General features: G+C 48.3%; 1 pseudogene; it reads left to right on the forward strand.

The window, feature by feature from the left end:
• The window catches only part of LOC111970562 (SLIT-ROBO Rho GTPase-activating protein 2-like), a 26,752-nt pseudogene that overhangs the window by 12,726 nt on the left and 3,046 nt on the right, over positions 1 to 10,980 (forward strand).

Consider the following 10,980-nt stretch of genomic DNA (forward strand, 5'->3'; position numbering starts at 1 on the left):
ACCATTCCAAAGTGTAATTAACAACTTCACCATGCTCAAAGGGATATTCAATGTCTGCTTTTTTATTTGTACCCATCGACCAATAGGTGCCCTTCTTTGCAAGGCCTCCCTGTCCTTTGTGGTTGAATCTGTGTTTGAAATTCAATGCTCAACTGAGGGACCTTGTGTCGGGTATAGAGATGTGATAGTCACTCAAAAATCATGTTAAATACTATAGTGCATGTATGTTTTCATGTTTATGTTCATTGTTATGTGTATTGTTAAGCACATTTTTACTCCTCAGATTTTCATTTTTAATTCATTTGTAAAAAAGGATACACAACAAAAATACTTTGACATATGGGGTATTGTGAGGCCAGTGACAAAAAAATATATACATTTATCCATTTTAAATTCAGGCTGTAACACAAACAAAATGTGGAAAAAGTTCAAGGGCTATTGAATACTTTATGAAGGCTCTGTAATCTGAAACACAAACAAAACAAAACAAACAAGCATCCAACAAGTTTGTAGAGTCACAAATCTTGATGTAGTGACTGTGTGCTCGGAATATGGGACCAAATACTAAACTCTTGACTACTTTAATACACTATAAGTACATTTTGTCCAAATACTCTTGACACCTTCAAATGGGGGACTAGGACACCATGAAGTGCTTCATTTCAAAATAGGGATAAAACAGAAAATATACCCCTCAACTAAATCACGCACTACTGCACTGTTGTCCTCTTATGAAAATATTTGAATCCAAATCTCAAAAATGCTGCAGTAAAAGGCCAAATTTAAAGTTTTAGCTTCACTGTCCCAAATAAATACGTAGGGGTGTGTATGTGAACACACACCACACACACACACACACACACACACACACACACACACACACACACACACACACACACACACACACACACAACACACACACACACACACACACCACCACACACACACACACATACAATGTGATCTCTCTCGTATCAATACACCCAGTCACTACAAAGATACAGGTGTCCTTCCTAACTCAGTTGCCGGAGAGGAAGGAAACTGCTCAGGGATTTCACCATGAGGCCCATGGGGACTTTAATAGCTGTGATAGGAGAAAACTGAGGATGGATCAACAACACTGTAGTTACTCCACAATACTAACCTAATTGACAGAGTGAAAAGAAGGAAGCCTGTACAGAATCTTAATATTCCAAAACATGCATCCTGTTTGCAACAAGGTACGCAAGTAATATGGAAAAATATGTGGCAAATCGATTGCAACACATCACTGAGTACCACTCTCCATATTTTCAAGCACAGTGGTGGCTGCATCATGTTATGGGTATGCTTGTAATTGTTAAGGACTGGGGAATGGAGCTAAGCACAGGCAAAATACTAGAGAAAAACCTGGTTCAGTCTGCTTTCCACCAGACACTGGAAAAGCAGACTGAACTTTCAGCAGGACAATAACCTAAAACACAAGGCCAAATCTACACTGGAGTTGCTTATCAAGAAGTCGGTGAATGGCCGAGTTTACAGCTTTGATTTAAATATGCTTGAAAATATATGGCAAATGTTCCACTATCCAGGTGTGGAAAGCTCTTAAAGACTTACCTAGAAAGACTCACAGCTGTAATCACTTCCAAAGGTGATTCTAACATGTATTGACTTAGTTGTTTGAATACTTATCTAATGAAGATATTGTTTTATTGTTTGTTTTTTGTTTTTTACAAAATGTTCACATTTTTCTTCCACTTGGATATTAGAGAGTATTTTGTGTAGATAGTTGACAAAAAAATGAAACCCATTTTTAATTCCACCTTCCACAAAATGTGAAAAAAAGGAAAGGGGTGTGAATTCTTTTCTGAAGGCGCTGTATGTTGTACCCAATAGAAATGAATGGTAAATAATGTATTTTTGTCATTTTGGAGTCACTTTTATTGTAAATACGATTAGAATGTTTCTGAACACTTCTACGTTAATGTGGATGCTATCATGATTACGGATTATCATGAAGGAATCCTGAATAAGGATAAGGAAAGTTACAGAGGACAAAGATCATACACCCGCAAAGAAATGCTAACCTCCCCTTTAATTGGTAATGGTGAGAGGTTAGCATTTTGGGAGGGGGGTATGATCTTTGTTCCTCTTTAACTGTCTCAGTATAGAGCCAAATGTACACATTTTTAGCTACGCTGTCCAAGTAAATAGATCATTTCCAGAGTTGTGTATAAATAGTATCTCTGGAGGCGTAATGACAGAACAGTGTTCTCTCTCTCTCGCTCTCACCTTCTCACTTTTTATCTCTCTCTCTTTCCCTATCTTTCTCTCCAGCGACAGGAGGAACTCTGCACTACGGAAGCAGGTAATTGTCTCTCTCCATTCAGAGTGTGGTTTCCTGTGTGTACGTTGCTCTCTCTGCGTATGGGTTTTTTACCTTTGTCCTGGACTCACTGTCCGCTGCTCTGCATATTATGCACCATCCCCATGCCATTCTCTTGCTAGGTCTACAGACCACACCATCTGAAACAGTTCTGCAGGTAAACTGTACTGTATTAGAAGGGTCAGTGCTATCCTGGATCCTTGGGACATCCCTACCCTAACCCCTAACTCCATACCCTAACCTTAACGATATCCCTTACCTGACCCTAACCTTAACTTTAACCTTACCTTTAATGGGGTAAGGACTTCCCAAGGACCATATCAGAAGAGATAGATTCCAGTTCTATTATAACATCCAGTGAGTCTAGCTAGCGCCCCTAGTGGGAGCCTTTTGCTATGATCCTCCACTGTCACCCCCCCCCCCCCCCACCCCCAACATTCTGTATTCGTCGCGCTTCCCTTCCACCTATGAACCTCTTCCTCCTCGGTGTGTGTGTGTTTGTGTGTGTGTGTGTGTTGAGTGTGCGTGCGTTCAATGCATGCGTGACTCCTTTTGTATGTGCCGGTGCCTGATTGCCGTATGTGATTCTTGTATCCGTGGTGTAACAGAGGGAAAATGGTCCAGGGAATTGGTCTCCTCTCTACCTGGGTTACCTCCGGCGTTGTTAAATTCCTCTCCTCCTCTAATCCCCTCTCCCTCTCCTCTCTCCTCTCCCTCAGGATGCTTGGCTCAGGTCATCCCTCTGATGGGTGGAGAGCTGTATCCGCTTCATCAGTCGCCAATGGTGAGGACGCCACTGCTACGTTGCTCTCAATTGGCTGGGGTCCTCTGTTGAATAGGTCAACGACTGGCTTGGTGGTCTTCTGTTTGCGGCTGTGCCAATGACTGGCTTGCCTTGTGGAATTAGGGTTTTTGTGGTTGGCTTTAATAATAAAATATAGAAAACCTTAAGTATCAAGACAATTGGCAATAGTAAATTAATTAAAATACAACAGAATAATGAACAGCCTGTCTGGCGGCGGTCTGTGATCTAGACGATCAGGTAAAAATCTCTTCGCTCGCCTCGCGTCACTCACTCAACTCTCAGTTCAATTCAAAGGGCTTTTATTGGCATGGGAAACTTTATGTTTTACATTGCGCCAAAGCAGGAGAAATAGATTATAAACAAAAGTGAAAATAAAAATACTAAAAAAAATTGCCAGTAAACATTACAACTCAACCAAAAAGTTTCCAAAACGGAATAGAGACATTTCAAATGTCATATTATGATATATCATACAAGTGTTGTAACGAGTTGCAAATAGTTAAAGTACAACAAGTGGAAAATACATTAACCATAAATATGGGTTGTATTTACATGGTTGTTTGTTCTTCACTGGTTTCTTGCCCCATTTCTTTGCTGCTGTGATGGCACAGGGACTCTCTTGCGAACGTTTTCGTCTCTCTGTAAGGTGATGTCTTTGTATGAGGAAGGTTTGGTGAATCGCTTCCCTTTTAGGTGGTTGTTAGAATTAAAGTTCTCTCTCCCTCTCTCGCTCTGCCTGCTCTCTCTCTCTCCCCGCCTCCTCTCTCTCTCCGCCGCTCTCTGCTGCTCTCAGCTAACTCGCTGGTCCCTCTCTCTCCCCCCTGCTCTCTCTTCCCTCCTCCAGCTCTCCCTCCTGCTCTTCTCTCTCTCTCGCTCTCTCTCTCTCCCGTCTCTCCCCGACCCGCTCTCTCTCCTCTCCGCTCTGTCCTCCCGCTCTCTCTCGTCTCGCGTCTCGCTCTCCGCTCTCTCCTCTCTCTCCGTCCCTTACTCTCTTCCCCCGCTCTCTCTCTCTCCCCCAGCTCTCCCTCCGCCTCATCTCCCTCTCTCCTCCGCTCTCTCTCATCCTCGTCTCTCTCCTCCGCCCCTCTCTCTCTCTCCCGCTCGGCCCTCCAGCCTCTCCTCGCTCCTCTCTCTCAATCACCGCTCTCTTCTCTCTCCCCCCTGCTCTCATCTCTCTCTCTCGGGCTCTCTCTCTCTCGCCGCCGCTCTCTCTCTCTTCCCCCGCTCTCCTCATCCTCTCCTCTCCTCTCTCCGCCCTCCTCTCGTCACTCTCTCTCCGTCTATGCCCTCTCCCTCTCTTCTCTCGTCCAGAGACATACTGAAGCTTGGGTAAGCCATCCATGTCCCGGGGGTCTCCCTTCGTCCTCCCACGCTCTCTCTCTCTCCCCAGCTCTCTCTCTTCTCCCCCGCTCTCTCTTCTCTCTCTGGCAGTACTAATGTAACAGGGTACAGTAGGCTCTCTCCCGCGCTCTCTCTCTCTCCCGCCGCTCTCTCTCCTCCCCTCCTCCGACTCCTCCCCCGCTCTTTCGCTCCTCAGCTCTCGTCTCTCTCCCTCTCTTCCTGCTCTCTCTCTCTCCCGCTCTCTCTCTCTCCCCCGAGGCTCTCTCTCTCGCCTCTCTCTCTCTCCGCCCGCTCTCTCTCTTCTTAATGCCACGCGCGCTCTCTCTCCCGCTCTCTTTTCGCCTCTCATCTCCCCTCTCTCCCTCTGACTCTCTCTCTCTCCCCCGCCTCTCTCTCTCTCCCCCGCTCTCTCTCGTTTGCTCTCTCCTCTCTCCCCCCCGCTCTCTTCTCCTCTCTCTTCTCTCCGCTCTCGCTCTTACCGCTCCTCCTCCCCCGCTCTTCTCTCTGCTAGCCTCTCTCCCCGCTCTCTGCAGCTCACAATGAGGGGCATCTTCAAGAGTGTCTGGCTCTCAGAGTTGGAGGTAACGACATCAAGAACTCCTTTGAGAGAGGCAAGACTACCACTACCCAGAAATCCCAGCTCCAGCGATAGGCATAAACAGAAGGACCTGCCTTATCTCACACCTACTCTTCTTTACCCCCCCCAATGCTCCAATTTTTCCTTTCCCCTCTTTCGTTGTTCTCTCTCCTCCATCCTCCCTTCCTCCCACTGTTCTGTAGCGAGGATCCGCTGGCAGGGGACTCAGAACGATCCGACAATGACTCCCATCCGCTGGCGTTTCTGAAGCTCTATACTTCAGGAGGCCTGGACCACGCCCTCTTCCCCAAGGAAGTCTTCCAATGACCTCAAATATCCTGCGTCTGTGGAGTCTCCCCCAGCGCCCACGTCCTTTTCCATTATTTCTTACCAATACAAAAAGACCACTGTCCACTGGTGGAGTTGTGTGCGTGTGTGTTGTGTTGACCCTTGTGTGTGTTCTGTTTCTAGCTTAATGGAGAACCTGCAGGAGAGGGCTGTCCCACATCAGGAAGGTTCTGCTGTCTCTGCCCAGCAACACTCTCATCATCATGAGATACCTGTTTGCCTTGCTCAACTAGTGAGTAAACGGCTGCAACTACGCTATTACAACACAAATGAAACGTTACCACAGGTCCCGTGAGTAACACTATATGGTGATCCCCTGCACTACCAAAGCTGTGCTCGGAGCTAATCAGGAATGTTGTCTTATTCCAGAGTTTCTCCCCGTCCCTCTATCCCTTCCCTTTCATCCCCCCTCCCCCTCTGCGGTCTGCGTCTAGCCATATGGTTTCTTTCTCCAGCCAGCGGAATCTGTTCCAGTTTCACTATCATTGCCAGAAGGCACGGTGTGTGTAATTGTGTGTGTGTGTGTTGGTGTGTGTGTGTGTGTAGTGGTGTGTGTGTGTGTGTGTGTGTGTGTTGTTTCCCCAATAGCTGGTAATAAATTGGGCCTGCTCTGTGTCTGTCCGCCTCTCCCCTGGGTCAATGCAGAACACCAGACATGCCCAGTGTCACCCTTTACTACTGCTTACCTACACACACACACACACACACACACACACACAACACAACACACACACACCACAACACACACACACACACACACACACACACACACACACACACACACACACACACACACACACACAACACACAAGCACTCGAACCCACACCACACACACACACACAACACACACCCTACAAGGGGCCTCTCAGCTTTGGAGACTAAAACCCTCCACTCTTGGGTGGAGGTAGAGAGAGAGAGAGAGAGAGAAGGAGTGAGGGAGGAGGAGAAAAAAGAGAGGAGAGGAGTGTAACTTTGAGCCCCAGACAGGCCTCTTAATGATAAACCGCTGTTTTGGAGCTGGTCATTTTTGTCCAAGTGATTCAAACATGACCCCCAAAGACCTCCTGGCGCCTCTCTACCCCCCTCGCCCCCTCGCCCCATGGCTTATCACTCTGCTCTCTGGTCACAATACCATGTGGGGGGGGGGGGGGCTGAGAGTGTGGTCAGACTGTCTAGCCTTGTCCCCGAGAGTGCACTCCATCCACACAAGATTGAATGGACCTTGCAGACCTTTTGGGTTGGAAACTCCCCTTTAAAGCAACCAATCCCAATGCATGGTTGTTATGGGGTATGGAATGAGAAAAGCAAGTAAGAAGACCAGGCAGTTTAAAAGAGGTAATCGAACTGGGCTGAGAGCCTTATAGCACATTCTGTAGCCTGAGAGCTTTTAATAGCCCATTCTGTAGCCTGAAGCTTATATAGCACATTCTGTAGCCTGAGAGCTTTATACAGCATTTATGTAGCACTGAGAGCTTTAATAGACATATCTGTGCTTTAAAGAGGCGCAATTATGTAGCTTTATAGTCACATTCTGTAGCTTTATAGCAACAATTCTGGGGTTAGCCTGAGAGCTTTAATAAGCACATTCTGTATGCCTGAGACTTTATAGCACATTCTGTAAGCTTTATAGCGGCATTATGTAAAGCTTTATAGCCCATTCTGTAGCTTTATAGGCAACATTCTGGTTAGCTGAGAGCTTTATTAGCACATTCTGTAGCCTGAGAACTTTATAGCACATTCTGTAGCTTTATAGCGCAAATTATGTAGGCCTTTATAGCAACATGTCCTGTAGCTTTATAGCAACATTCTGTAGCCTGAGAGCTTTTAATAGCACATTCTGTAGCCTGAGAGCTTTATTAGCAACATTATGTAGGCTTTAAATAGCACATTCTGTAGCGCTTTTATAGCACATTCTGTAAGCTTTATAGCACATTCGGTACCTGAAGAGCTTTATAACACATTCTGTAGCCTGAGAGCTTTAATAGCACATCTGTATGCCTGAGAGCTTTATAGCACATTATGTAGCCTGAGAGCTTTTATGCCACATTCTGTAGCTTTAATAGCACAATTCTGTTAGCTTTATAGCACATTCTGTAGCTTTATTAGCACATTCCTGTAGCGCTGAGAGATTTATAACACATTCTGTAGCCTAAGAAGATTTATAGCACATTCTGTAGCCTAGAGCTTAAAGCACATTCTGTAGCTTTCAATAAGGCACATTCTGTAGCTTTAATAGCCAACATTCTGGCGTAGCCTGAGAAGAATTTATAACACATTCTGTAGCCTAAGAGATTTAATAGCACATTCTGTAGCCTGAGAGCTTTATAGCACATTATGTAGCCTGAAGAACCTTTATAGGCACATTCTGTAGCCTGAGAGCTTTAATAAACACATTCTGTAGCTTTATAGCACATTCCTGTAAGCCTGAAGAGATTTTATAACCACATTCTGTAGCCTGAGAGCTTTTTTATAACACATTCTGTAAGCCTGAGAGGAGTTTATAACACATTCTGTAGCCTGAGGGAATGGAACCCGTGGCTTTCCACTAAATCCCTGGTTAAAACAATTACAGTCCTGCACCCACTCCACACACACACACAACACACACACACTCTTTCTGGTTTAAACATCTGAGCAAGTGTATACACACCAAAGACACGGACACAGATGATTGGGTAATGATTTCAACAGGAAATGCGATAAAGGCGGTACGGTGTGTGGTGTGTTCGTGCTTAAAACCCTCTTTCTCCCTCAGCCTGTCCCGGTACACAGTGACCTACCCTGTCCTCTCTCCCACGCACTGTCCCAGTACAGTGAGACGGTAGCTGGTCCTCATATCTCCCTCGAGCCTGTCACCAGTACAAGTGACCTCCTGTCCTCTCTCCCCAGCCTGTCCCCAGTACAGTGACCTCCTGTCTCGTCTCCCTCAGTCCTGTTCCAGTACAGTGACCTCCTGTCTCATTAACTCCCCAGCCTGTCCCGGTAACAGTGGACTACCTGTCCTCTCTCCCCAGCCTGTCCCAGTACAGTGACCTCCTGCCTCTCTCGCCCAGCCTGTCCCCAGTAAGTGACCTCCTGTCTCTCTCCCCAGCCTGTCCCGGTACAGTGACCTCTGTCCCTCTCCCCAGCCTGTCCCGGTCCAGTGACCTCTGTCCTCTCTCCAGCTTCCCGTACAGTGACCTCCTGTCCTCTCTCCCAGCCTGTCCCAGTACAGTGACCTCCTGTCTCTCTTCCCCAGCCTGTCCCAGTACAGTGACCTCCTGTCTTCTCTCCCAGCCCTGTCCCAGTACATGAACCGGTCGACTAGTTCTTCTCTCCCCAGCCTGTCCGGCGGTACAAGTGAACCCACTGTCCTCTCTCCCCAGCCTGTCCCAGTACAGTGAAACCCATCCTGTCTTCTCTCCCCAGCCTGTCCCGGTACAGTGACTCCTGTCCTCTCTCCCAGCCTGTCCAGTAAGTGACCTCCTGTCCTCATCTCCCCAGCCTGTCCCCAGTACAGTGAGCCTCCTGTCTCTCTCTTCCCCAAGCTCTGTCTCCGGTACAAGAGTGACCTCCTGTCCTCCTCTCAACCGCCTGTCCGCGGTACAGTGACCTCCTGTCTCTCCTCCCCTAGCCTGTAAAGTACGTGACTCCTGTCTCTCTCCCCAGCCTGTCCAAGTAGCAGTGACCTCCTGTCGCCTCTCTCCCCACCTGTCCCGGTACAGTGACCATCCTGTCCTCTCTTCCCCAGCCTGTCCCGGTACAGTGACCTCCTGTCCCTGTCTCCCACCAGCCTGTCCCGGTACAAGTGACCTCGCTGTCCTCTCTCTCCAGCCTGTCCAGTACAGTGACCCCCTGTCCTCTCTCCCAAGCCTGTCCGCAGGTACAGTGACCTCCTGCTGCATCCGTCCTCTCCCCAGCTGTCCCGGTACAGTGACGCTCCTGGTCCTCTCTCCCAGCCTGTCCTACCGTACACGTATGGACTCTCCTGTCCTCCTCCTCCAGCCTGTCCGGTACAGTGACTCCATGTCCTCGTCTCCCAGCCTGTCCCGGTACAGTGACCTCCTGTCCTCTCTCCCAGCCCTGTCCCGGTACAGTGACCCTGTCCCTCTTCCCCAGCCTGTCCCGGTACAGTGACCTTGTCTCTCTACCCAGTCCTGTTCCGGTCACAGGGGTGACCTCCTTCTTCCGTGTCCAGTTATGACTCTTCCTCTCCCCCAGCCTGATCCCGGTAACAGTGACCTCCTGTCCTCTCTCCCCAGCCTGTCCCGGTAACAGTGAGCACATGATATCTCCATAACCCGTCCTCTCTCCCCAGCCTGTTCCCGGTACAGTGAGGACAACATGGACTCTGATACCTGCTGCTCCCCAGCTGTCCCCGGTACAGTGAGGACAACATGGATGGATTCTATAACGCTCCTGTCCTCTCTCCCCAGCCTGTCCCGGTACAGTGAGGACAACATGATGGATCCGTATAACCTGGCCATCTGTTTCGGGCCCACACTGATGTCAGTCCCAGAGAGCTGTGACCAGGTGTCCTGCCAGGCCCACGTTAATGAGCTCATCAAGACCATCATCATCCACCACGACGGGGTCTTCCCCGGGCCACGGAACCTGCAGGGGCCCGTCTACATCAGCCCAGGGGCCACTGACGAGTACTGGTGAGTGGGGGCGCAGGAGTAGGGGACAGTGTGTGTGTGTGCGTGTGTGTGAGGCAGAGAGGTGCAGGGGCCCCTATACGAGTAGTGAGGTAGACACAAGGGACCTGTTTAATACTGAGGAGAACTGGTGAGCTGTGTGTGTGTGAAAGGTAGAAAGTGGTAGAGACGGGACTAGGGGATGGTGAAGGGTTTTAGGGTTTTGGGGGGGGGTGTAGTGATTTAAGGGTCTGGTCCAGCCCAGAGGAGCCAGGAGGATCCGCTTACCCACAGAGTGCTGATCTAAGGCCCAAAAGACACACACACACCTCTGGAATATCCAGGCCTAGGTTGGACCAGTCCATTAGTGTAACAGTAGAAGTGGCAGGTAGGCAGGCATGCCGGCCAGCTTACCAAAGCAACCCAGAGACACTACAGTAACATCGAAGATCTCTCCAGTGAAGAAGATCTCCGTCTCTGGCCAGACCTGAAGTGTCTGTTTGTAACTAGATGAATGGAAGTATCTGATGTTGTCATATTGAAACCATTTCATCTCTCATCCTCTCATTCATAAACGCATGAGCTCTTTTAGCTGAAATGTGTGTTTATCAGCTGTAGGTGGTCACGTGGTTTACACACTGACACACACACCCTCAGGGAAAGCACATGTACATATCTGCTCTGTTTTGCTGCATGACCAGCTGTTTCACCAGTTGCTAGTTTTCCCACCCCTATTCAAAATCACATCTCTCTCTCTCAGTGATCCCCACTGTGAGCCCCCCCTGGTGGACATACCTGCTCCTGACACCATCTCTGTCATCCACAACAGCGATGATGGTGAGTACACAGCAATATGTACACACACACACACACGCTGTTGATTGTTTTTCTCCCATAATACTTCTTTGGACTGTAATGAGCCAAAGC

The sequence above is a fragment of the Salvelinus sp. IW2-2015 genome, linkage group LG11 (genome assembly GCF_002910315.2).
Source record: "Salvelinus sp. IW2-2015 linkage group LG11, ASM291031v2, whole genome shotgun sequence".
Lineage (NCBI taxonomy): Eukaryota > Metazoa > Chordata > Actinopteri > Salmoniformes > Salmonidae > Salvelinus > Salvelinus sp. IW2-2015.